Source organism: Hyperolius riggenbachi, chromosome 5, assembly GCF_040937935.1.
Source record: "Hyperolius riggenbachi isolate aHypRig1 chromosome 5, aHypRig1.pri, whole genome shotgun sequence".
Lineage (NCBI taxonomy): Eukaryota > Metazoa > Chordata > Amphibia > Anura > Hyperoliidae > Hyperolius > Hyperolius riggenbachi.
The window spans coordinates 6,881,289-6,906,197 of NC_090650.1; the positions used below are offsets into that span (position 1 = coordinate 6,881,289).

The 24,909-nt window shown below is 47.6% G+C and overlaps 1 long non-coding RNA gene across 1 annotated transcript in view; it reads right to left on the reverse strand.

Annotated features, from left to right (window-relative positions):
* Nucleotides 1–566: 566 nt before the first annotated feature.
* Nucleotides 567–24,909, reverse strand: part of LOC137519521 (uncharacterized) — a 127,839-nt gene continuing 103,496 nt past the window's right edge. The window contains exon 3 of the long non-coding RNA XR_011020998.1: nt 567–1,106. This is a non-coding gene — a long non-coding RNA (uncharacterized lncRNA). The remainder of the gene's footprint in view (nt 1,107–24,909) is intronic.

Here is a 24,909-nt window from a genome sequence, read left to right on the forward strand (position 1 = left end):
GGAGGAATCTGTGTGAGAGTGCGGTCAGGTTAAGTAAAATATCGTTAATATTTACCAATATTTTATTACGATAATTGAAGCTATGCACACTTTAAAAATGAAGAATATCTGTAGATATTAACAATAATTTTATTAACGAAAACAGGTGCCCATTTTTCCTCTCGCCCCTTTTTTTATGCATGCCCACCAATTACCTCTAATTTCACTTTTGTGGGTAAAATTTAAAAAAAGTTGAAACATTTTCTGCTGATGTGCATTGTTCTTACTACTTCACAGACAACTGCATGAAAATAGTAAATGTATACCATTTGCATTATGCATTTATGGATTTGAAATAATACATTTCAAATCCATAATTTTTAAAAATCAATAATAAAATCAATACACAAAGTAACAGAAAAAGAACAATCTCCGAATCGCCGTAGTCTCTTTACAAAACTGAAGTTATTATGCAGTAAAACAAACTCAAAACAATCGAACAGCTTTGCACCCATCCGTCACGTCATGAAAGAAGTTGTCACCCTACTTGTTCATGTCAAATCAATCAAGCAACTACTCACCTGGACCATACCACCTCCCCCCATCCCTGGGGGTTGACTTTCAAGTCTAGAAAGGCCTGCTCTGTGTTTTGCTTTTGCTGGTTGATCAGCTGTAATTCTAGCTGGAAGCATCTCCAGTCTGGACTTCAGATGTCCCCATTCAGCAAGCATTTATATTCTCACTTTGCACAAGTGCCAGCCTTTCTCTTCTTCAAAAGAATAACTTCTCCCACCAAAATAAATTAGCCTTAATGACTTTGAAAAGAAGTTTTGTTTGTCCTGGTTTTCTGTCAACATTTCTGACGTGTCGGCTGATAATCATTCGTTTGCCTCACGGAAGAAAATTGGAGAGAAGCTCTCCGCTGTATCGGCAGCTCACTGCTAGGCTCGCAAAAACGCCGGGAAAAGGGCTGAAACAATTTTAGATAATTTTCCCACTTTAGCGGTTGGTGAGATCTTGCATGGATTGTCCTGTCCAGGTGTAATTAGTGAGAGAGCGTTGACCTGGACGAGAAGGATAGTCTAGTGATGAGTGAATTAGGCCATTTTTGTATCGCCATCATTTTCCTGAAAAAACAAAACACATTTTTGCACAAATGAGAATGTTTGCGAAAATATATAGATCATGAAAAAACACATTTTCATCAAATGCATTTAAGTTTGTCAGTATCAGCATTTTTTGCACAGAAGAGTAAATGTGCAAAAATGTATATGCGAAAATTGACATGAGGTGGGGTAGTATGCAATATTAATACCTAGAGGCAGTGTGTTTTTAGATTATCTAGTAAGGCGTACAACTTGGCCAGAGGTCAAAGCGGGAAAGGCCTAAGTTAGAATGTATGTTTGTCGGAAAAAGTGAGTTTTGAGGGAACGTTTAAAGATTTCAAAGGTTGGAAAGTGACAGATGTGTTGTGGAAAGGATTCCAGAGGATGGGTAAAGCATGTGAGAAATCTTGTTTACGTGAATGCGAGGAGGTGATTCTAGAGGAGGACAAAAGAAGCTCGTGCAGATCTTAAATTGCTATTGGTATCTGGAAAGCAGTGAGGAGTTATACAGGGGAGAGAGATTGTGGAGAGCTTTGTAGGTTGTGGTTAAGGCTCTGTTCACATCTAAAATCGCAATCACTGAGGCCAGCGTTTTGCGATTTTGTGAGTGATTTTTCTTAGCGCCTCCCGTCGCTTACCTGGGGGGTTCGATTTTTTGTGAAGCATTTTTCTAAGCGGTTTTGCAGAGTGATTTGTTTGTTCACTTCCTGACGCAGGGAAGTGAACTGTTTGACCCAGCAAATAATAAATACAATGTATTTATTCTTAAAAGCGCTTGGGAAATTGCTATACAAAGCGCTTTTTTCAAGCGTTTTGCAATTTCCCTATACCTTCCATTGAGGCAAATCGCTCCCGTAAAATGGTAGAGGCAGCGTTTTGGTGAGCGGATCAGAATCGAATCGCTCAGATGTGAACACTCTCATAGGGAATCATTGCACAAGGGTTTTTAGGGCAATTTTGAAAATCGCAGTCGCTTAAAAAAAAGGCAAAAAGCACCCTTAGTGTAAACAAGCCCTAAGAGCTTGAAGTGAATACTCTGGTTAACTGACATCCAATGAAGAGCTTGACAAAGAGGAGCAGCAGAGGAAGAGCGAGAAGAGAGATGAATGAGACAAACAGCTGAGTTCAGTACAGATTGGAGCGGGGCCAGTCTGTTAGTTGGTAGAGAGGAGAAGCAGAGGAAGAGCGAGAAGAGAGATGAATGAGACGAGCAGCTGAGTTCAGTACAGATTGGAGCGGGGCCAGTCTGTTAGCTGGTAGAGAGGAGAAGCAGAGGAAGAGCGAGAAGAGAGATGAATGAGAGGAGCAGCTGAGGTCAGTACAGATTGGAGCGGGGCCAGTCTGTTAGCTGGTAGAGAGGAGCAGCAGAGGAAGAGCGAAAGGAGAGATGAATGAGAGGAGCAGCTGAGATCAGTACAGATTGGAGCGGGGCCAGTCTGTTAGTTGGTAGAGAGGAGCAGCAGAGGAAGAGTGAGAGGAGAGAGGAATGAGACGAGCAGCTGAGTTCAGTACAGATTGGAGCGGGGCCAGTCTGTTAGTTGGTAGAGAGGAGCAGCAGAGGAAGAGCGAGAAGAGAGATGAATGAGACAAGCAGCTGAGTTCAGTACAGATTGGAGCGGGGCCAGTCTGTTAGTTGGTAGAGAGGAGCAGCAGAGGAAGAGCGTGAAGAGATGAATGAGACGAGCAGCCGAGTTCAGTACAGATTGGAGCGGGGCCAGTCTGTTAGTTGGTAGAGAGGAGCAGCAGAGGAAGAGCGTGAAGAGAGATGAATGAGACGAGCAGCTGAAATCAGTACAGATTGGAGCGGGGCCAGTCTGTTAGTTGGTAGAGAGGAGAAGCAGAGGAAGAGCGAGAAGAGAGACGAATGAGACGAGCAGCTGAGATCAGTACAGATTGGAGCGGGGCCAGTCTGTTAGTTGGTAGAGAGGAGCAGCGGAGGAGGAGCGAGAAGAGAGATGAATGAGACGACCAGCTGAGATCAGTACAGATTGGAGCGGTGCCAGTCTGTTAGTTGGTAGAGAGGAGCAGCGGAGGAGGAGCGAGAAGAGAGATGAATGAGACGACCAGCTGAGATCAGTACAGATTGGAGCGGGGCCAGTCTGTTAGCTGGTAGAGAGGAGAAGCAGAGGAAGAGCGAGAAGAGAGATGAATGAGACGGGCAGCTGAGTACAGTACAGATTGGAGCGGTGCCAGTCTGTTAGTTGGTAGAGAGGAGCAGCAGAGGAAGAGCGAGAGGAGAGATGAATGAGAGGAGCTGCAGAGTTCAGTACAGATTGGAGCGGTGCCAGTCTGTTAGTTGGTAGAGAGGAGCAGCAGAGGAAGAGCGAGAGGAGAGATGAATAAGACGAGCAGCTGAGATCAGTACAGATTGGAGCGGGGCCAGTCTGTTAGTTGGTAGAGAGGAGAAGCAGAGGAAGAGTGGGAAGAGAGATGAATGAGACGAGCAGCAGAGTTCAGTACAGATTGGAGCGGTGCCAGTCGGTTAGTTGGTAGAGAGGAGCAGCAGAGGAAGAGCGAGAGGAGAGATGAATAAGACGAGCAGCTGAGTTCAGTACAGATTGGAGCGGGGCCAGTCTGTTAGTTGGTAGAGAGGAGCAGCAGAGGAAGAGCGAGAGGAGAGATGAATAAGACGAGCAGCTGAGTTCAGTACAGATTGGAGCGGGGCCAGTCTGTTAGCTGGTAGAGAGGAGAAGCAGAGGAAGAGCGAGAAGAGAGATGAATGAGAGGAGCAGCTGAGTTCAGTACAGATTGGAGCGGGGCCAGTCTGTTAGCTGGTAGAGAGGAGAAGCAGAGGAAGAGCGAGAAGAGAGATGAATGAGAGGAGCAGCTGAGTTCAGTACAGATTGGAGCGGTGCCAGTCTGTTAGCTGGTAGAGAGGAGAAGCAGAGGAAGAGCGAGAAGAGAGATGAATGAGAGGAGCAGCTGAGTTCAGTACAGATTGGAGCGGGGCCAGTCTGTTAGCTGGTAGAGAGGAGAAGCAGAGGAAGAGCGAGAAGAGAGATGAATGAGAGGAGCAGCTGAGTTCAGTACAGATTGGAGCGGGGCCAGTCTGTTAGCTGGTAGAGAGGAGAAGCAGAGGAAGAGCGAGAAGAGAGATGAATGAGAGGAGCAGCTGAGTTCAGTACAGATTGGAGCGGTGCCAGTCTGTTAGCTGGTAGAGAGGAGCAGCAGAGGAAGAGCGTGAAGAGATGAATGAGAGGAGCAGCTGAGTTCTGTACAGATTGGAGCGGTGCAAGTTGGTTAGTTGTTAGTCCACAAAGCAGTATATTCCAATAGCTCAAACGAGATATTAAAGAGAATGTACTAACATTTTAATTGTGACCTTAGTGAGAAAGGGTCAGATGCGTGATATGTTTTTGAGTTGGAGAGGACAGGAGCTGGTTAAGGAGTGAATGTGAGGAATTAACCTCCTTAGCAGTAACCCCGTGCTGGACACGGGGTAAGCCGCCGGAGGGTGCCGCTCAGGCCCTGCTGGGCCGATTTTCATAATTTTTTTTTTGCTGGACGCAGCTAGCACTTTGCTAGCTGCGCCAGCACTCTGATCGCCGCCGGCCCCCGCCCGATCGCCGCTATCTGATGCGGCGCGCGGCTCCCCCCAGACCCCTGCGCTGCCTGGCCAATCAGTGCCAGGCAGCGCCGAGGGGTGGTTCGGGACTCCCAATGACGTCCCGACGTCGGTGACGTCATCCCGCCCCGTCGCCATGGCGACGGGGGAAGCCCTCCAGGAAATCCCGTTCTTTGAACGGGATTTCCTGATCGCCTATCGCCGGAGGCGATCGGCGGGGCTGGGGGGATGCCGCTGAGCAGTGGCTATCATGTAGCGAGCCTTGGGCTCGCTACATGATTTAAAAAAAAATAATAATAAAAAAAACTGCTGCGCTGCCCCCTGGCGGAATTTTTCATACCGCCAGGGGGGTTAAGGAGAGACAGGAGTCAAATATGACCCCTAAGCTCTGTGCTTTGGGAACTGAAGTTATAGGGGTGTTATTAACATTTATTGTCATATCAGTCAGAGAGGAGGACAGAGACGCTGGAAAAATGATTAGTTCTGTTTTCCTCATATTTAGTTTTAAGAAACGAGAGATCATGAAAGAGGCTAAAGCAGACAAGCAGTCAGGAATACACATACAAGTAACTTTTTCTCGTGAGTTTTCTCCTAGGTGATAGCTTCACATCTTGTCAATAAAATGGGCCTGATTCACAAAGCGGTCCTAACAGTTAGCACGCTGGTGAAAAGCCCTTTATCACGCCTAAACTCTGTTTAGGCATGATAAGTTTAGGTGTGATAAGTTTAGGCATGATGGGCCTGATTCACAAAGCGGTGCTAACAGTTAGCACCGTGGTGAAAAGCCCCTTATCACGCCTAAACTCACTTTAGGCATGATAAGAAGCAACCCGCGCGAATTTTCCGCGCGCAAAGTTTTGCGCGCACGCGCGCAGCATCCCCGCTTCGCGCGAAGCTCCCATTAAGCCCTATGGGACTTTGCGCGCGCGCGTACGCGCGGAAACTTCGTGCGAGTTAGAGCAAAAATCGGTGATAACTCAGTGGTGCAAAGGTTATCACGCCTAAAGTCTTTTAGGCGTGATAACTGGGTTATCACCGCTGATTCACAAAGCGGTGCTAACAGTTAGCACGCTGGTGATAATCCCTTTATCATGCCTAAACTCAGTTTAGGCATGATAAGTTTAGGTGTGATAAGTTTAGGTGTGATAAGTTTAGGCGTGATAAGTTTAGGCGTGATAAGTTTAGGCATGATAAGTTTAGGTGTGATAAGTTTAGGTGTGATAAGTTTAGGTGTGATAAGTTTAGGTGTGATAAGTTTAGGTGTAATAAGTTTAGGGGCCTGATTCACAAAGCGGTGCTAACAGTTAGCACGCTGGTGAAAAGTAGTGTTGGGCGAACATCTAGATGTTCGGGTTCGGGCCGAACAGGCCGAACATGGCCGCGATGTTCGGGTGTTCGACCCGAACTCCGAACATAATGGAAGTCAATGGGGACCCGAACTTTTGTGGTTTGTAAAGCCTCCTTACATGCTACATACCCCAAATTTGCAGGGTATGTGCACCTTGGGAGTGGGTACAAGAGGAAAAAAAAATTAGCAAAAAGAGCTTATAGTTTTTGAGAAAATCGATTTTAAAGTTTCAAAGGGAAAACTGTCTTTTAAATGCGGGAAATGTCTGTTTTCTTTGCACAGGTAACATGTTTTTTGTCGGCATGCAGTCATAAATGTAATACATATAAGAGGTTCCAGGAAAAGGGACCGGTAACGCTAACCCAGCAGCAGCACACGTGATGGAACAGGAGGAGGGTGGCGCAGGAGGAGAAGAAGGCCACGCTTTGTGAGACACAACAACCCCGGCCTTGCATGAGGGCAAGAAGCGTGCGGATAGCAGGCTTTGTACCGCCATGCAGTCATAAATGTAATAAAGATAAGTGGTTCAATAAACAGGGACCACGCGGCAACGCTAACCCAGCAGCAGCAGACGTGATGGAACAGGAGCAGGCGCAGGAGGAGAAGGCCACGCTTTGTGAGACACAACAACCCAGGCCTTGCATGAGGGCAAGAAGCGTGCGGATAGCAGGCTTTGTACGGCCATGCAGTCATAAATGTAATAAAGATAAGTGGTTCAATAAACAGGGACCACGCGGCAACGCTAACCCAGCAGCAGCAGACGTGATGGAACAGGAGGAGGCGCAGGAGGAGAAGGCCACGCTTTGTGAGACACAACAACCCAGGCCTTGCATGAGGGCAAGAAGCGTGCGGATAGCATGCTTTGTACCGCCATGCAGTCATAAATGTAATAAAGATAAGTGGTTCAATAAACAGGGACCACGCGGCAACGCTAACCCAGCAGCAGCAGACGTGATGGAACAGGAGCAGGCGCAGGAGGAGAAGGCCACGCTTTGTGAGACACAACAACCCAGGCCTTGCATGTGGACAAAAAGCGTGCGGATATAGCAGCAATGCTTTTTGCCGCCATGCAGTCATAAATGTAATACAGATGAGAGGTTCAATAAACAGGGCCCGGAAACGCAACACCATCCCAGATGTTCATTGGTCATGTTACTTGGTTGGGGTCCTGGAGTGTGGCGTAGTCATTTCCAATCCAGGATTGATTCATTTTAATTTGAGTCAGACGGTCTGCATTGTCTGTAGAGAGGCGGATACGCCGATCTGTGACGATGCCTCCGGCAGCACTGAAACAGCGTTCCGACATAACGCTGGCTGCCGGGCAAGCCAGCACCTCTATTGCGTACATTGCCAGTTCGTGCCAGGTGTCTAGCTTCGATACCCAATAGTTGAAGGGTGCAGATGGATGGTTCGACACAGCTACGCCATCTGACATGTAGTCCTTGACCATCTTCTCCAGGCGATCGGTGTTGGAGGTGGATCTGCACGCTTGCTGTTCAGTGGGCTGCGGCTGCATGGGTGTCAGAAAATTTTCCCACTCCAAGGACACTGCCGATACCATTCCCTTTTGGGTACTAGCTGCGGCTTGCGTTGTTTGCTGCCCTCCTGGTCGTCCTGGGTTTGCGGAAGTCAGTCTGTCTGCGTACAACTGGCTAGAGGAGGGGGAGGATGTCAATCTCCTCTCTAAAGTCTCCACAAGGGCCTGCTGGTATTCTTCCATTTTGACCTGTCTGACTCTTTCTTCAAGCAGTTTTGGAACATTGTGTTTGTACCGTGGATCCAGAAGGGTATAAACCCAGTAATTGGTGTTGTCCAGAATGCGCACAATGCGTGGGTCACGTTCAATGCAGTCTAGCATGAATTGAGCCATGTGTGCCAGAGTCCTACCAGAATCCTCATCATCCTCTTGTGAGCGTTGTGATAGTTGTTGTGATGCATCATAGTCGTCACCTTCCTCCTGGTCTGCTTCTGCTGACCATTCGCGTTGAATTGTGGAAGTCCAACGTGCACCGCTCTGGCCCTCGTCAGTGGTGGCATGAAATTCCTGCTCCAACTCCAGCTGTTCCTCCTCCTCTTCTTCGTCATAGCTGCTGGGGCCAGCGTTCCCTGAGGCGGATGGCCTGATGTTGGTACCATCACGCTGATCGTTTTCTCCTTCAGATTCCCCCAGTTGCATCATGACAGCTGTTTCCTTGATTTTTAACATCGACCTCTTCAGTAAACACAGCAGTGGTATGGTAATGCTGACTGAAGAGTTGTCACTGCTCACAAGCAACGTGGATTGCTCAAAATTTTGGAGGACTTGGCAGAGGTCCAACATGTTGGCCCAATCGGATCCACAGAAGCTTGGCAGCTGGCCGGATGCGCCTCGGTACTGCGCCGTCATGTACTGGACCACTGCACTCTTCTGCTCGCAAAAGCGGGCTAGCATGTGCAGCGTAGAATTCCAGCGCGTAGGGACATCACACAGCAAGCGATGGTGGGGGAGATTGAAGCGCTCCTGCATCTTGGCGAGTGCCCCCGAAGCAGTACTGGAATTTCTACAATGTTTGGACACTCGACGCACCTTCAACAGCAGATCGGGCACGCCTGGGTATGTCCTCAGGAACCGCTGAACTACTAGGTTCATCACGTGCGCCAGGCAAGGGATGTGTGTCAGCTTAGCCAACCTTAAAGCGCGAATGAGATTACTCCCATTATCACACACAACCATGCCCGGTTTCAGGTCCAGCGGTGCCAGCCACAAATCCGTCTGTTCCTTTATTCCCCTCCAAATTTCCTCCCCTGTGTGCTGCTTATCCCCAAGGCAGATTAGCTTCAGCAACGCTTGCTGACGCATGCCAACAGCTGTGCTGCACTGCTTCCACGATCCTACTGCTGCTGGGTTAGCGTTTCCGGATGAGGTACAGCTTTGAGATGCGTTGGAGGAGAAGGAGTCAGAGAGGTAGGTGCTGCTGTTATCCAGTGGGAGGGACGGCGGTGCAGCTGTTTGTGGCGTGGGCAACACCCGTGCCGTAGCAGGTGAGGAATCGCTGCCAGGCTCCACAAGGTTCACCCAGTGCGCGGTAAGGGAGATGTATCTACCCTGGCCGAACGCACTCGTCCAGGTGTCAGTGGTGAGGTGAACCTTGCAGGCAACGGCATTCTTCAAGCTTCGGGTTATTTTGCTGACCACGTGCTCATGCAACTCAGGCACTGCAGAGCGTGCAAAGTGGTAGCGGCTGGGAACCACGTAACGTGGGATGGCCACTGACATCATGCCCTTGAAGCTGTTTGTCTCCACCAATCGATATGGCAGCATTTCGCAGGCCAGAAGCTTGGCTATGCTGGCTGTTACTGCCACGGCCCGGGGGTCATTTGCTGGCAATTTCCTCTTGCGCTCAAACATCTCCGACACAGACAACTGAACCGTAGCGCTGCACACGGAAGGGCTGTTGGTTGTTGTGTTTGATGAACACTGGGAGACCTCAAGAGCACTACTCCGGAAAGTGACAGTGTCAGCGTCGTCTGATGTTTGTGAATGTTGTGAACCACGCAATGGCTGGGCTACTGCTGCTGCTGAGGCGGGTCTGGTGAACCCAAGGGAGGCAGTGTTGTTTCTGGTACCCTGTCCTGACGCGTTTGCCCAAAGAGTGGGATGTTTGGATAGCATGTGACGGCTCATGCTGGTGGTGGAGAGGTTGTTAATATTTTTCCCCCTGCTCAGGCGGGTCTTGCACACCTTGCAAATCGCCATGGTAACATCCTCAGTGCAGTCTTCAAAGAAAGCCCAGACTTTGGAGCACCTGCCTCCTTGCTGGCGATTTCTGTTTGCTCCTCTTTTGCCTCTCACTTGAACTTCCACGCTTGTGGTGCCTGAAATTGCGCGCCGCCTACCTTGTGGCACAAGGCGAACTCGTGCAGCAGTGTGTTCTTCAACAGACTCATCTGTGCTGCTGCTACGACGGCGATGTTCTCGTTCACAAACAAAATCTGGGTCTCTGTCCACATTGTCCATACCCTCCTCTTCCATCTCCTCAAACTCGTCATATGTCATTGTGGGCCACCGCCGTGGAGTAGAGCTCCCCACAACAACCTCTGCGCAGCACACTCCAACGTCGTCTTCCAGATCTTGTCGGCCGACCTCCTGCAATTGCAACCCCTCCTGCCCAAATTGCTCTGGGATTTGGGTTTCCGAGTCCTCTTCGGACTCGCCTCGTATTTCAGTGCGCGGTACATTTCCCACAGTTAACGGTTGTGAATCCAGGCACAACATTTCTGGCTGTTCCTCCATTGACCTTTGAAAGGTGGAAGTTTGTTGGGCTGGGAATAGCTCCTGCGAATACCCCATTGTGTCCTGAGGTAATTCATCGGACTGGTTATCTGGCAGTTGTGTGCGTGGTGTCGCTGCCGGTTGTGTCAGCTTTGTGCCCACTGGCTCCTTGTAACTGGCTGAGGACTCGGACCTCGTGCGTGATGTGCTGGTGCTGCTTAACCCACTGCTGGACGCTTGAGAGGTCATCCAAGTAATTATCTGGTCCTGTTCTTTTGGATTTGTGAGGGTTGTTGTCCTGGACAACATGGGTGGTATTGAGTGGGTTTTCTTGGGTGCTCCCCTGTGGCCTGTACGTGAACCGTCAGGGGAAACACCTCTTCCCTTGCCCCTCCCTCTTTCACCGGATTTCTTCCTCATTTCACTTATCCTTACAGTACACGCTGACTGGCAGCAGTACAGTGGCAGTACAGAAATGCTATACAGTACCACTATTCCCAGCAGCGACACAGAGCACAATGCTATACAGTGACGGGTGAGCGGTGTACCACTATTCCCAGCAGACACAGAACAGTGAACAGAATGCTATATAGTGTGGCTGAGCGAGCGGTGTACCACTATTCCCAGCAGACACAGAACAGTGAACAGAATGCTATATAGTGTGGCTGAACGAGCGGTGTACTACTGTTCCCAGCAGACACAGAACAGTACACAGAATGCTATATAGTGTGGCTGAGCGAGCGGTGTACCACTATTCCCAGCAGACACAGAACAGTGAACAGAATGCTATATAGTGTGGCTGAACGAGCGGTGTACTACTGTTCCCAGCAGACACAGAACAGTACACAGAATGCTATATAGTGTGGCTGAACGAGCGGTGTACTACTGTTCCCAGCAGACACAGAACAGTGAACAGAATGCTATATAGTGTGGCTGAGCGAGCGGTGTACCACTATTCCCAGCAGACACAGAACAGTGAACAGAATGCTATATAGTGTGGCTGAACGAGCGGTGTACTACTGTTCCCAGCAGACACAGAACAGTACACAGAATGCTATATAGTGTGGCTGAACGAGCGGTGTACTACTGTTCCCAGCAGACACAGAACAGTACACAGAATGCTATATAGTGTGGCTGAACGAGCGGTGTACTACTGTTCCCAGCAGACACAGAACAGTGAACAGAATGCTATATAGTGTGGCTGAGCGAGCGGTGTACCACTATTCCCAGCAGACACAGAACAGTGAACAGAATGCTATATAGTGTGGCTGAGCGAGCGGTGTACCACTATTCCCAGCAGACACAGAACAGTGAACAGAATGCTATATAGTGTGGATGAGCGAGCGGTGTACCACTATTCCCAGCAGACACAGAACAGTAAACAGAATGCTATATAGTGTGGCTGAGCGAGCGGTGTACCACTATTCCCAGCAGACACAGAACAGTGAACAGAATGCTATATAGTGTGGCTGAGCGAGCGGTGTACCACTATTCCCAGCAGACACAGAACAGTGAACAGAATGCTATATAGTGTGGCTGAGCGAGCGGTGTACCACTATTCCCAGCAGACACAGAACAGTGAACAGAATGCTATATAGTGTGGCTGAGCGAGCGGTGTACCACTATTCCCAGCAGACACAGAACAGTGAACAGAATGCTATATAGTGTGGCTGAGCGAGCGGTGTACCACTATTCCCAGCAGACACAGAACAGTGAACAGAATGCTATATAGTGTGGATGAGCGAGCGGTGTACCACTATTCCCAGCAGACACAGAACAGTAAACAGAATGCTATATAGTGTGGCTGAGCGAGCGGTGTACCACTATTCCCAGCAGACACAGAACAGTGAACAGAATGCTATATAGTGTGGCTGAGCGAGCGGTGTACCACTATTCCCAGCAGACACAGAACAGTGAACAGAATGCTATATAGTGTGGCTGAGCGAGCGGTGTACTACTGTTCCCAGCAGACACAGAACAGTACACAGAATGCTATATAGTGTGGCTGAACGAGCGGTGTACTACTGTTCCCAGCAGACACAGAACAGTACACAGAATGCTATATAGTGTGGCTGAACGAGCGGTGTACCACTATTCCAAGCAGACACAGAACAGTGAACAGAATGCTATATAGTGTGGCTGAGCGAGCGGTGTACCACTATTCCCAGCAGACACAGAGTGGCAGTAAACAGAATGCTATATAGTGTGGCTGAGCGAGGTACACAGAGTGGCAGTAAACAGAATGCTATATAGTGTGGCTGTGCAAGCGGTGTACTACTATTCCCAGCAGACACAGAGTGGCAGTAAACAGAATGCTATATAGTGTGGCTGAGCGAGGTACACAGAGTGGCAGTAAACAGAATGCTGAGCGAGCGGTGTACTACTATTCCCAGCAGCGACACACAATGACTGGGGGGGACCCTGGCTAGCGTGGCTGGAGCGCGAACTACCCTGCCTGCCTACCCAAAGCTAAACCCACAGACAAATGGCGGAGATATGACGTGGTTCGGGTATTTATTTACCCGAACCACGTGACAGTTCGGCCAATCAGAGCGCGTTCGGGTCCGAACCACGTGACCCGTTCGGCCAATCACAGCGCTAGCCGAACGTTCGGGGAACGTTCGGCCATGCGCTCTTAGTTCGGCCATATGGCCGAACGGTTTGGCCGAGCACCGTCAGGTGTTCGGCCGAACTCGAACATCACCCGAACAGGGTGATGTTCTGCAGAACCCGAACAGTGGCGAACACTGTTCGCCCAACACTAGTGAAAAGCCCTTTATCATGCCTAAACTCAGTTTAGGCATGATAAGTTTAGGTGTGATAAGTTTAGGTGTGATAAGTTTAGGCATGATAAGTTTAGGTGTGATAAGTTTAGGCATGATAAGTTTAAGCGCCAACTACGTTAGCACCGCAGTGCACAGCTGATCAAAAGTTTTACGCTAGCAAAGTCTGGTGCACTTCGTATAAAGTTTAATGGCGCTGCTTTGCGTGCGGGACTTTGCAAGCGATCTAAACTTATCTAAACTTAACATGCCTAAACTTATCACACCTAAACTTATCACACCTAAACTTATCATGCCTAAACTGGCTTTTCACCAGCATGGTGCAATGGTTATCACGCCTAAAGTATTTTAGGCATGCTAACTGGGTTAGCACCGCTTTGTGAATCGAGCCCTAGGGGCTCGATTCACCAAGCGGTGCTAACCCAGTTATCACGCCTAAAGGACTTTAGGCGTGATGACCTCTTCACCACTGAGTTAGCACCGTTTTTGCCTGCACTTCGCGCGAAGTTATCGCGCGCAAAGTTTTGCGCGCGCACCCGCACAGGCGCGCGCGCAAAGTCCCATAGGGTTTAATGGGCGCATCGCGCGAAGTGCGGGGCGCTTCGCGCGCACGCACGCGGGAGCGCGCGCAAAACTTTACGCGCGGAAACTTCGCGCGAAGCCCTTCTTATCATGCCTAAAGTGACTTTAGGCGTGAAGAGGGCCTTTTCACCACGGTGCTAACACTTTGCACCGCTTGGTGAATCGAGCCCTAGGGGCTCGATTCACCAAGCGGTGCTAACCCAGTTATCACGCCTAAAGGACTTTAGGCGTGATGACCTCTTCACCACTGAGTTAGCACCGTTTTTGCCTGCACTTCGCGCGAAGTTATCGCGCGCAAAGTTTTGCGCGCGCACCCGCACAGGCGCGCGCGCAAAGTCCCATAGGGTTTAATGGGCGCATCGCGCGAAGTGCGGGGCGCTTCGCGCGCACGCACGCGGGAGCGCGCGCAAAACTTTACGCGCGGAAACTTCGCGCGAAGCCCTTCTTATCATGCCTAAAGTGACTTTAGGCGTGAAGAGGGCCTTTTCACCACGGTGCTAACACTTTGCACCGCTTGGTGAATCGAGCCCCAGGTGTGATAAGTTTAGGCATGATGGGCTTGATTCACAAAGCGGTGCAAAGTGTTTGCACGCCAGTGAAAAGCCCCTTATCACGCCTAAACTCACTTTAGGCATGATAAGAAGAAACTCGCAGCGTCCCCGCTTCGCGCGAAGCTCCCATTAAGCCCTGTGGGACTGTGCGGAAATTTCGCGCGAGTTAGAGCAAAAATCGGTGATAACTCAGTGGTGCAAAGGTTATCACGCCTAAAGTCTTTTAGGCGTGATAACTGAGTTATCACCGCTTTGTGAATTGAGCCCGATAAGTTTAAGCACCAACTGCGTTAACACCGCAGTGCACAGCTGATCAAAAGTTTTACGCTAGCAAAGTCTGGTGCACTTTGTATAAAGTTTAATGGCGCTGCTTTGCGTGCGGGACTTTACAAGCGATCTAAACTTATTGGGCCTGATTCACAAAGCGGTGATAACTCAGTTATCACGCCTAAAAGACTTTAGGCGTGATAACCTTTGCATAAGCAAAGTTATCACCGCTTTGTGCTCTAACTCGCGCGAAGCTACCACGCGTACGCAGCGTGATAAAGGGGTTTTCACTCGCGTGCAAACACTTGGCACCGCTTTGTGAATCGAGCCCCATGTCTTTTAGACCACCAGCAAGCAAGAAAATAATAATGATAGGACTTTTTCACCTTCTTTTTGGAAGTTTTTTAATTGCAAAGTGCTGAAAAGTTATTTGTGTAGAGAAAAAAAGACAACTGTCCATCCAGAAAATATGGTACCCCACTATCCTGCCCCCTCCTACACTGCGCCCTGAGGCTGGAGCCTCTCCAGCCTATGCCTCGGCCCGGCCCTGATCCTGCCCCCTCACATAGCCTAGTACTTAGGCTTTCATCTACAGTAGATTTTTTTCCCCCTAAAACAGATTGTAAAACGTTTTAAATTCAAATTTAAAGTGACAGTGCACCTTCTCTCCTAGCATGACTCTGAGACAGCAGCTTCCTGAAGGCATAATCATGTGACCACAGCCCCAGGAAGATTATTATTATTATTATTATTTAGTATTTATATAGCGCCGACATATTACGCAGCGCTGTACAGTGTATATATATATATCTTGTCACTAGATAAAGATGAAAGTAATTGGTTACTCTTCATCATGTGATGCAGAGGAGGGTGGGACTGGATATCTGGTGGCCCATTCTGCTAAAAGCAAAAAGTACTCCATTCAGAATGAACCAAAAATTACCAGGAAACATGTTGCAGACAGCGCAGAAATAAAAAGCCATTTTTCGGTTCTGGAAGAATAAGCCCCAATTGTTTCCTTTGCTCTTTACTTGGCAGACAAATCCTTTTTGTAATATTTCTGTATAATTCGGCTCTTATGATGAAATGGGTGACAGGAGAGTTCCCTGAACTGGACGCCCTCGCACTATTACTGCCATTTCTCTAAAGCCATTGCTAAAATTTGTTAAATGTCACCTCTAAGTCAGTGTTTGGAAATGCCACCAAGCAAACAGCACAAATAGCACCTGATTCCCGGCCGGCGAGTTTATTTGTTTAGCCAGACTCTGCTCCTTTCCCTCAACCACCTTCTGACAGACAAATTGAATATTACATTGTAATTTTCTGAAAAGGCAGTCTTGTTTATTTCCCAATTTCTGCTCTGCTTATTAACAGCCCAGAAATGACATTTCAATAGGCTCATCTTAGAAGAAGAAAGGCAAATGAGGGTTTGAGGACAAGCTAGGTGATGGAACGAACTGTTATTTAAGGGTCCAATTAACCTTTTTTATGTATTTCCTTAGTTTAAAAGAAATAAGTAAACAACAAACAGTAAACCTGCAGTGGCAGAGACATGAAAGCAGGGCAGTTTAGGGGGAATAAGTGGGCAGCTAGAGTATCATTGGCCTTGAAGATACTCCTCCCCTCTGACCTTAAAGGATACCCGAACTGGCACGTGACATAATGAGATAGACATGTGTATGTACAGTGCCCAGCACTTTGCAGGTGGCACTTTTCACTTTGCACTTGGCACTTTGCACTTTGCACTTGGCACTTTGTACGTGTTTGCACTGACAGGATTGCTGCACTTGTTATATGGTGGACATGATTGCTGCACTTGTTATATGGTGGACATGATTGCTGCACTTGTTATATGGTGGACATGATTGCTGCACCTGTTATATGGTGGACATGATTGCTGCACTTGTTATATGATGGACGTGATTGCTGCACTTGTTATATGGTGGACATGATTGCTGCACTTGTTATATGATGGATGTGATTGCTTCACTTGTTATATAATGGACATGATTGCTGCACTTTTTATATGATGGACATGATTGCTGCACTTGTTATATGATGGACGTGATTGCTGCACTTGTTATATGATGGACGTGATTGCTGCACTTGTTATATGATGGACCTGATTGCTGCACTTGTTATATGGTGGACATGATTGCGGCACTTGTTATATGGTGGACATGATTGCTGCACTTGTTATATGGTGGACATGATTGCTGCACTTGTTATATGGTGGACATGATTGCGGCACTTGTTATATGGTGGACATGATTGCTGCACTTGTTATATGGTGGACATGATTGCGGCACTTGTTATATGGTGGACATGATTGCTGCACTTGTTATATGGTGGACATGATTGCTGCACTTGTTATATGGTGGACATGATTGCTGCACTTGTTATATGGTGGACATGATTGCTGCACTTGTTATATGGTGGACATGATTTCTGAACTTGTTATATGGTGGATGTGATTGCTACACTTGTTATATGGTGGACATGATTTCTGCACTTGTTATATGGTGGACATAATTGCTGCACTTGTTATATGGTGGATGTGATTGCTGCACTTGTTATATGGGGGACATGATTGCTGCACTTGTTATATGGTGGATGTGATTGCTACACTTGTTATATGGGGGACATGATTGCTGCACCTGTTATATGGTAGATTTGATTGCTGCACTTTTTATATGAGTGACCTGATGGTGGCTCCTTGTATATAGGTCACATGGCAGCTGCACTTGTTATATGGGGAACATAACGGCTGTTTATGTTACACGGGGGATTTGATGGTGGCTCTGTGTTTAGGACACAAGAGGGCTGCACTTGTTATATGGGGAACATTATGGCTGCACATGTTACATGGGGACTTGATGGGGGCTGTTGGTATATGTGGCACATAAAGGCTGTAAGAGGGTTCCATTGTGGCTCTTGTAATAGAGCACATGATAGCTGCCTACACACACTGTTGGGACATATAGGGCTTGATTTACTAACCTACTTAGCACGTCTAAAGTCTTAAGGCGCGCTAACCAGGGTGCTAAGTAGGTTAGCACCAGTTTTCTCAATCAGATCGTGCGCTAAGTACCGCGCGCAAAGTTTTGCGCGCGCAAAGTCCTATGCGCGCGCTAAGTCCCATAGGCTTTAGTGGGCACTTCGCGCGGAGCACCCTGCGCTCTGTGCAGTGCGCGCGCAAAACTTTGCACGCGGTACTTTGCGCACGATCACTACTTCTCACATTTCAACTGAGTTTAGACGTGCTAAGGGCCAGTGCTAAAGTTAGCACCGTTTTGTAAATCGAGCCCATTGGCTGCACTCACTGGCGTACCTACTGGGGATGCAGCCCCATCAGCCGCAGGGGGGCCTGGGGCCCCTCTGGGGCCCGCCAGCCGTGTGCGGGGGAAGCGCTGCCGCCCCCCGATTGTGGGACCCCCCCCCCAACCAGGAACTGGCCGCAGCGTCTAATAGACGCCAGGCCAGTTCATTCCACGCAACCCCACAGTCTCCCGGGAGGCAGAGCAGGGCTACGGCAAGATGGCTGCTGAAGCCCTGCACTGGAGACTATTTATGTCTCCAGTACAGGGCTTCGGGAGCCATCTTGCTGTAGCCCTGCACTCTGCCTGTCAGCGCGGGAGCCGGGAGATGTGCTGCAGGAGGATCGTCGGGGAGCTGCGAGCCAGATGCCGGGAGAGGTGACTTCTGTCAGGTGAGTGAATTGTTTTGTTTTTTCACAGGTGCAATTTTTTTGGGGGGGAACTGCTGCCCACATTGCGATTTTCTGGTGACTGCTGCTGCCCACATTTTGATTTGCTGGTGCCTGCTGCCCACATTACGATTTTCTGGTGCCTGCTTCCCACATTGCGATTTTCTGGTGCCTGCTGCCCACATTGCGATTTTCTGGTGCCTGCTGCCCACATTGTGATTTTCTGGTGACTGCTGCCCACTTTACGATTATTTTCTGGTGACTGCTGCCAACATTGCGATTTTCTGGTAACTGCTGCCCACTTTACAATTATTTTCTGGTGACTGCTGCCCACATTACGATTATTTTCTGATGACTGCTGCCCACATTGCGATTTTCTGGTGACTGCTGCCCCCATTGCGATTTTCTGGGGACTGCTGCCCACTTTACAATTATTTTCTGATGGCTGCTGCCCACTTTACGATTATTTTCTGGTGACTGCTGCCCACATTACGATTATTTTCTGGTGACTGCTGCCCACATTATGATTATTTTATGGTGACTGCTGCCCACTATACGATTATTTTATGGTAAAATGCTGCCCACTTTACGATTATTTTATGGGGAAATGCTGCTCACTTTACGATTATTTTATAGGGAAATGCTGCCCAATTTGCAATTCATTTCTGGTGAAATACTGCCCAATTTACGATTAATTTCTGATGAAATGCTGCCCAATTTGCAATTAATTTCTGGTGAAATGCTGCCTAATTTATGATTAATTTCTGGTGAAATGCTGCCCACTTTACGATTATTTTATGGTGAAATGCTGCACAATTTACGATTAATTTCTGGTAAAACATTGCTGAATTAGGATTATTTTATAGTGAAACGCTGCCCCATTACGATTATTTGGCGCCTATGGGGGGGGGGGGCCCCATCCTCATTTTCGCAGGGGGGCCCAGTTATTTCTAGTTACGCCCCTGGTTGCACTTGTTATATGGTGGACATGATTGCTGCACTTGCTATATAGGGGACATGGACATGATTGTTGCACTTGTTATATGGGGGACATGACTGCTGCACTTGTTATATGGGGACATGATTGCTGCACTTGTTATATGGGGGACATGATTGCTGCACTTTTTATATGAGTGACCTGATGCAGACTTTTTGTATATAGGGCACATGGCAGCTGCACTTGTTATATGGGGAACATAATGGCTGTTTATGTTTCACGGGGACTTGATGGTGGCTCTTTGTGTATAGGACACATGAGGGCTGCACTTGTTATATGGGGAACATTATGGCTGCACATGTTACATGGGGACTTGATGGAGGCTGTTGGTATATGTGGGACATACAGGCTGTACTAGTTATAAGGTGGGTTCCATTGTGGCTCTTGTAATAGAGCACATGATAGCTACACACACACTGTTGGGACATATTGGCTACACTTGTTATCTGAGAGCATGCCATGAGGGGCTGCAGTGATTATATGGGGACATGATGGCTGTGGCAGTGTCACATGGTTCCTCCTTCCAGGTCCATAGTGTTTTCTGGAGGCTTCCTGTAGGGATCCATCTGAAAATGGCGCCTGAGAATAATGGCGCACGGTGTTGCCGCTAATCCGTTTGCCGCTTATCGCTATTTAACGTTAAAGCCTTATTGTTATTTAACGTTAAATCCTTATTGTTATTTAGCGTTAACACACAGAACCCTCTCTGTACCTATCCCTAACCCCTAAACCCCCCTGGTGGTGCCTAACCCTAACCACCCCCCTGGTGGTGCCTAACCCTAACCACCCCTGGTGGTGCCTAACCCTAAGACCCCCCTGGTGGTGCCTAACCCTAACCACCCCCTGGTGGTGCCTAACCCTAACCACCCCCTGGTGGTGCCTAACCCTAACCACCCCCCTGGTGGTGCCTAACCCTAAGACCCCCCTAGTGGTGCCTAACCCTAACCTTGACAGTGTTACATTAAATCCATTCACCGTTTTGCAGTTAAATAACGTCTGCAGTTTTGGCTTATGTAGGGAGCTATTGATAAATACCGTTACTGTGGGCAATAACGTCTGCTGTTTGGCAAATGAACGGCACTATTGATAAATAACGTTAGTGTGTGCCGGTTTTCTTCTTTTTTTCCCTGTGCACCATTATTATGCAGTACTAACGATAAATAGCGATAAGCGTATCTTTTTAATGCGGCACCATTTTTATGCATAGGCGCTGTGCGCCATTATTCACTGATCCGTCCTGTAGTGCCTACTGGGAGGAAGGGGCATGCGCCACGTGCGGTCAGGCACCCTCCTCATATTGCTCTCTGTGGGAGAGGCTCTCATCCTTTTTTGCACACTGTAGGTATGGCAATGTTTCAGGGGTTCATGGGATGTTTTGTTTGGCAGTTAGCAGAAGGCAGGCCCCGCCTCCTAGTCCATCTCTCTATCGTTATCCACTGGAGTGTGGCCCAGCTTGGAGGATGAGGACGTGTTTGGACAACAGGAAGCTGGACTGGTCCAGAGAAGAGGGAACAGCCCTGAGTATGAGGGGGTAGTCTGAGGGTAGGGAGGTCTCCTGGGAAGGAGCTTTGATTGTGAATTCCAGGTAAAGCCTATATTGAAAACTGGGTACAAAGGCGAGACTGGGTACAAATCTAGGCCCCCCTGACAGTCAACCAAAAAGAATGCGACATAAAGGTTCCTTTTCTGCTGCCAAATCCCCCCCAACTTAACTGTGCTCCCTGGGGCCCTGCAGAGTCTGTGGCAGAGCAGCGTCTCACCTGGTCTAGTGGGTGCGCTCCTCTGTCAGTGTTCCATGCATTCCTAGATTTTATCCTCGCAGGGACGCCTCCAGTGGCATAAGTAGAGATCATGGGGCCCTGTAGCAAAATGTTCATGGGGCCCTCAGAGGGAGACACTCTTCAGCAATGCCACCTGACCCTACCATATGGATATGAGTTAATTGGGCCATTGACATTCTCATGCGATGTACACTGCATATAGTCTATGGGCACTGAGACAAAGTCAGAGCACAGAAGGATACAAGAAGGTTAAGTGTGGATACTACCTGGGCCCCTCTCTGCTCCAGGGCCCCATAGCAGATGCTATGGCGGCAAAGGCTATTGCTATGCTCCTGGACGCCTCTCCTCCATGGCCCCGCGCATGTTATTACGTGATATCAGGCCACTGGTCACAGAGAAGCTGCAGCCAGAGGTGGATGAAGACGGGAGTTCATGGAGCCCGGACAGGTGCGACTCTACTCTGCTGAAGGGAGCAATAGTTACATTAGAAGGGAGGCACCTTGGACGGCCCCTATAAGCTCTGGTGCCCTGAGGCAATTAGGCTCTCCGGACCTGCATTTAGGCTCTTCATGGGGAATAATCATCTGGGAATGTTGGAGTTCCAATCACAGTTTTATTATGAGAGGCAGACGGGCACCAGCCATGCCTAGGGCCATCTGAACCCCACGAATGGCTGGACACAATGACAAATCCTTTGACAACATAAAAATTTCACACCTACTGTGTCTCATCTATACATTTAGCTGTCTGCCAGGAAATCAGCTTGTAAATTATCCTCGCTGATGGTACCTACTGCCATTTGTGCATTCTGAGGACACTTGCGGTCCCGTATATAATGTCTACGTGTCTGCTGTAGACTCTGACCCCCGGACACTTCCATAGGTCTCTCCCCCGTGACTCACTGTAGCACATTCCAAATGGCATACGCAGCGTGTAAATTAATACCAGATCTTCTCTAGCTGGTGGGTTTGGGAAGAACTTCTCCTAGTTATGAGTTAATCTGGTGATAGTGCTGTTGGGCAGTAACTGGAGGAACACCCTTGTACATGATTCACCCTCTAATCTGGGCCTATTACATGACATCAGCTTTAAACGGCTCCGCGTTTCGAGTCGAGAGCTCCTCTGCTCCATCGGAGACACTTCCTGCTTGTGCCGTTTGGTGGGAGAGCTGTGGTTGGAGTGAACTTTTTGCCCCGCTCAAGGTTCTTCCTTCTCATCTTCAAAATACAAAGTACAGCCAATTGAAATCATTAGTATAGAATGCTTGCCTGGCTTTGCACAAGTCAGGATATGTTTGGCAAGGCTGCAACTGATTAGCTCAGGTTTGAACTTTAGCAGAGAAACATTTTTAACTTTCCTTTGCATGATATTATTACGTGGTCGAGGTTATAGGACTGGTATCATTCGCTATAAAATGCTAACAGCAACAAGCTCATAAGAAAGCGGCTTTGCCATATTTGACTTTTCTAACCAATTGCTGTCCTCTTGGGAATCATGGGTGCTGCCACAGGGGTGGGGCTATGTAACATTGAACGAGATTGTCACAAAATTAGATTGCACATTACATCGGAATGGTTTCTGTGATTTTAATTGTTTCTCTGTCAAAGGTAACTTGCAGTAAAAGTTCCGAAATGTGTTCAGATTCTGAATAAATTCAGCATTCTGACTAGTCCTTGGTCTTTAGTCCTTCTTCTCATTCTCTCTCTCTCTCTCTCTCTCTCTCTCTCTCTCTCTCTCTCTCTTAGTTACATAGTTACATAGTTATTTTGGTTGAAAAAAGACATACGTCCATCGAGTTCAACCAGTATAAAGTACAACACCAGCCTGCTCCCTCACATATCCCTGTTGATCCAGAGGAAGGCGAAAAAACCCTTACAAGGCATGGTCCAATTAGCCCCTAAAGGGAAAAATTCCTTCCCGACTCCAGATGGCAATCAGATAAATTCCCTGGATCAACATCATTAGGCATTACCTAGTAATTGTAGCCATGGATGTCTTTCAACGCAAGGAAAGCATCTAAGCCCCCTTTAAATGCAGGTATAGAGTTTGCCATAACGACTTCCTGTGGCAATGCATTCCACATCTTAATCACTCTTACTGTAAAGAACCCTTTCCTAAATAAATGGCTAAAACATTTTTCCTCCATGCGCAGATCATGTCCTCTAGTCCTTTGAGAAGGCCTAGGGACAAAAAGCTCATCCGCCAAGGTATTATATTGCCCTCTGATGTATTTATACATGTTAATTAGATCCCCTCTAAGGCGTCTTTTCTCTAGACTAAATAAACCCAGTTTATCTAACCTTTCTCGATAAGTGAGACCTTCCATCCCACGCATCAATTTTGTAGCTCGTCTCTGCACCTGCTCTAAAACTGCAATATCTTTTTTGTAATGTGGTGCCCAGAACTGAATTCCATATTCCAGATGTGGCCTTACTAGAGAGTTAAACAGGGGCAATATTATGCTAGCATCTCGAGTTTTTATTTCCCTTTTAATGCATCCCAAAATTTTGTTAGCTTTAGCTGCAGCTGCTTGGCATTGAGTACGATTATTTAACTTGTTGTCAATGAGTACTCCTAAGTCCTTCTCCAAGTTTGATGTCCCCAACTGTATCCCATTTATTTTGTATGGTGCTAGACCATTAGTACGTCCAAAATGCATGACCTTACATTTGTCAACATTGAATTTCATCTGCCATGTATGTGCCCATATAGCCATCCTATCCAGATCCTGTTGCAATATGACACTATCTTCCTGAGAGTTAATGATTCTGCACAATTTTGTATCATCTGCAAAAATAGCAACATTGCTCACTACTGCATCTACTAGGTCATTAATAAATAAATTGAAGAGCACTGGACCCAGAACAGACCCCTGTGGGACCCCACTGCTAACAGTCTCCCATTTTGAGTATGATCCATTGACCACAACTCTTTGTTTTCTGTCCATTAGCCAGTTCCCTATCCATGAACACAGACTCTTCCCCAGTCCTTGCATCCTCAATTTTTGCACCAGACTTTTGTGGGGAACAGTGTCGAAGGCCTTTGCAAAGTCCAAGTATATCACATCTACAGCATTCCCAATATCCATATTAGCATTCACTACCTCATAAAAGCTGAGCATGTTAGTCAAACAGGACCTGTCTTTAGTAAACCCATGTTGATGCTGAGAAATAAGATTTTTTTCTACTATGAAGTCATGTATAGTATCTCTTAGTAACTGCTCAAATAGTTTGCATACAACTGATGTTAAACTTACAGGTCTATAATTTCCTGGATCAGATTTTTTGCCCTTCTTAAATAATGGGAAAACGTGGGCTGTACGCCAATCCACTGGGACTCTGCCAGTTGCAAGAGAGTCACAAAAGATAAGATAAAGGGGTTTATCTATAACTGAACTTAATTCCCTTAGGACCCGAGGATGCATGCCATCCGGGCCAGGTGCCTTGTCTATTTTTAATTTATTTAGTCTTGCCTTCACTTCTTCCTGCGTTAAGTATTTAATATTACAGTTAGAAGATTGAGACTCTTCCGCCTCTGTAGTTTGCAACAGTGCTGTTTCCTTTGTGAAGACAGAAGCAAAGAAAGCATTTAATAACTCTGCCTTACCTTGGTCATCCACCATTGAGTTCCCACCCTCATGCTTTAGGAGTCCTATACAGTCAACCTTTCTTTTTTTAGAGTTAATGTACTTGTAAAACTTTTTTGGGTTAGATTTGATATCCTTAGCGATTTGTTTTTCAGCTTCAATCTTTGCCTGCCTAATTTCTTTTTTACAATTTTTATTGCACTCCTTATAATTGCTTAGTGCAGCCTCTGTCCCCTCCTGTTTTAGGACCTTATAGGCATTCTTTTTCCTCTTCATTTTATCTTTAACCTTTCTATTCATCCATAGAGGCCTTTTTTTATTCCTAGACATTTTGTTTCCATATGGGATATACATACTACAGTATTGATTGAGTATAAGTTTAAAAGCTTGCCATTTCCCTTCAGTG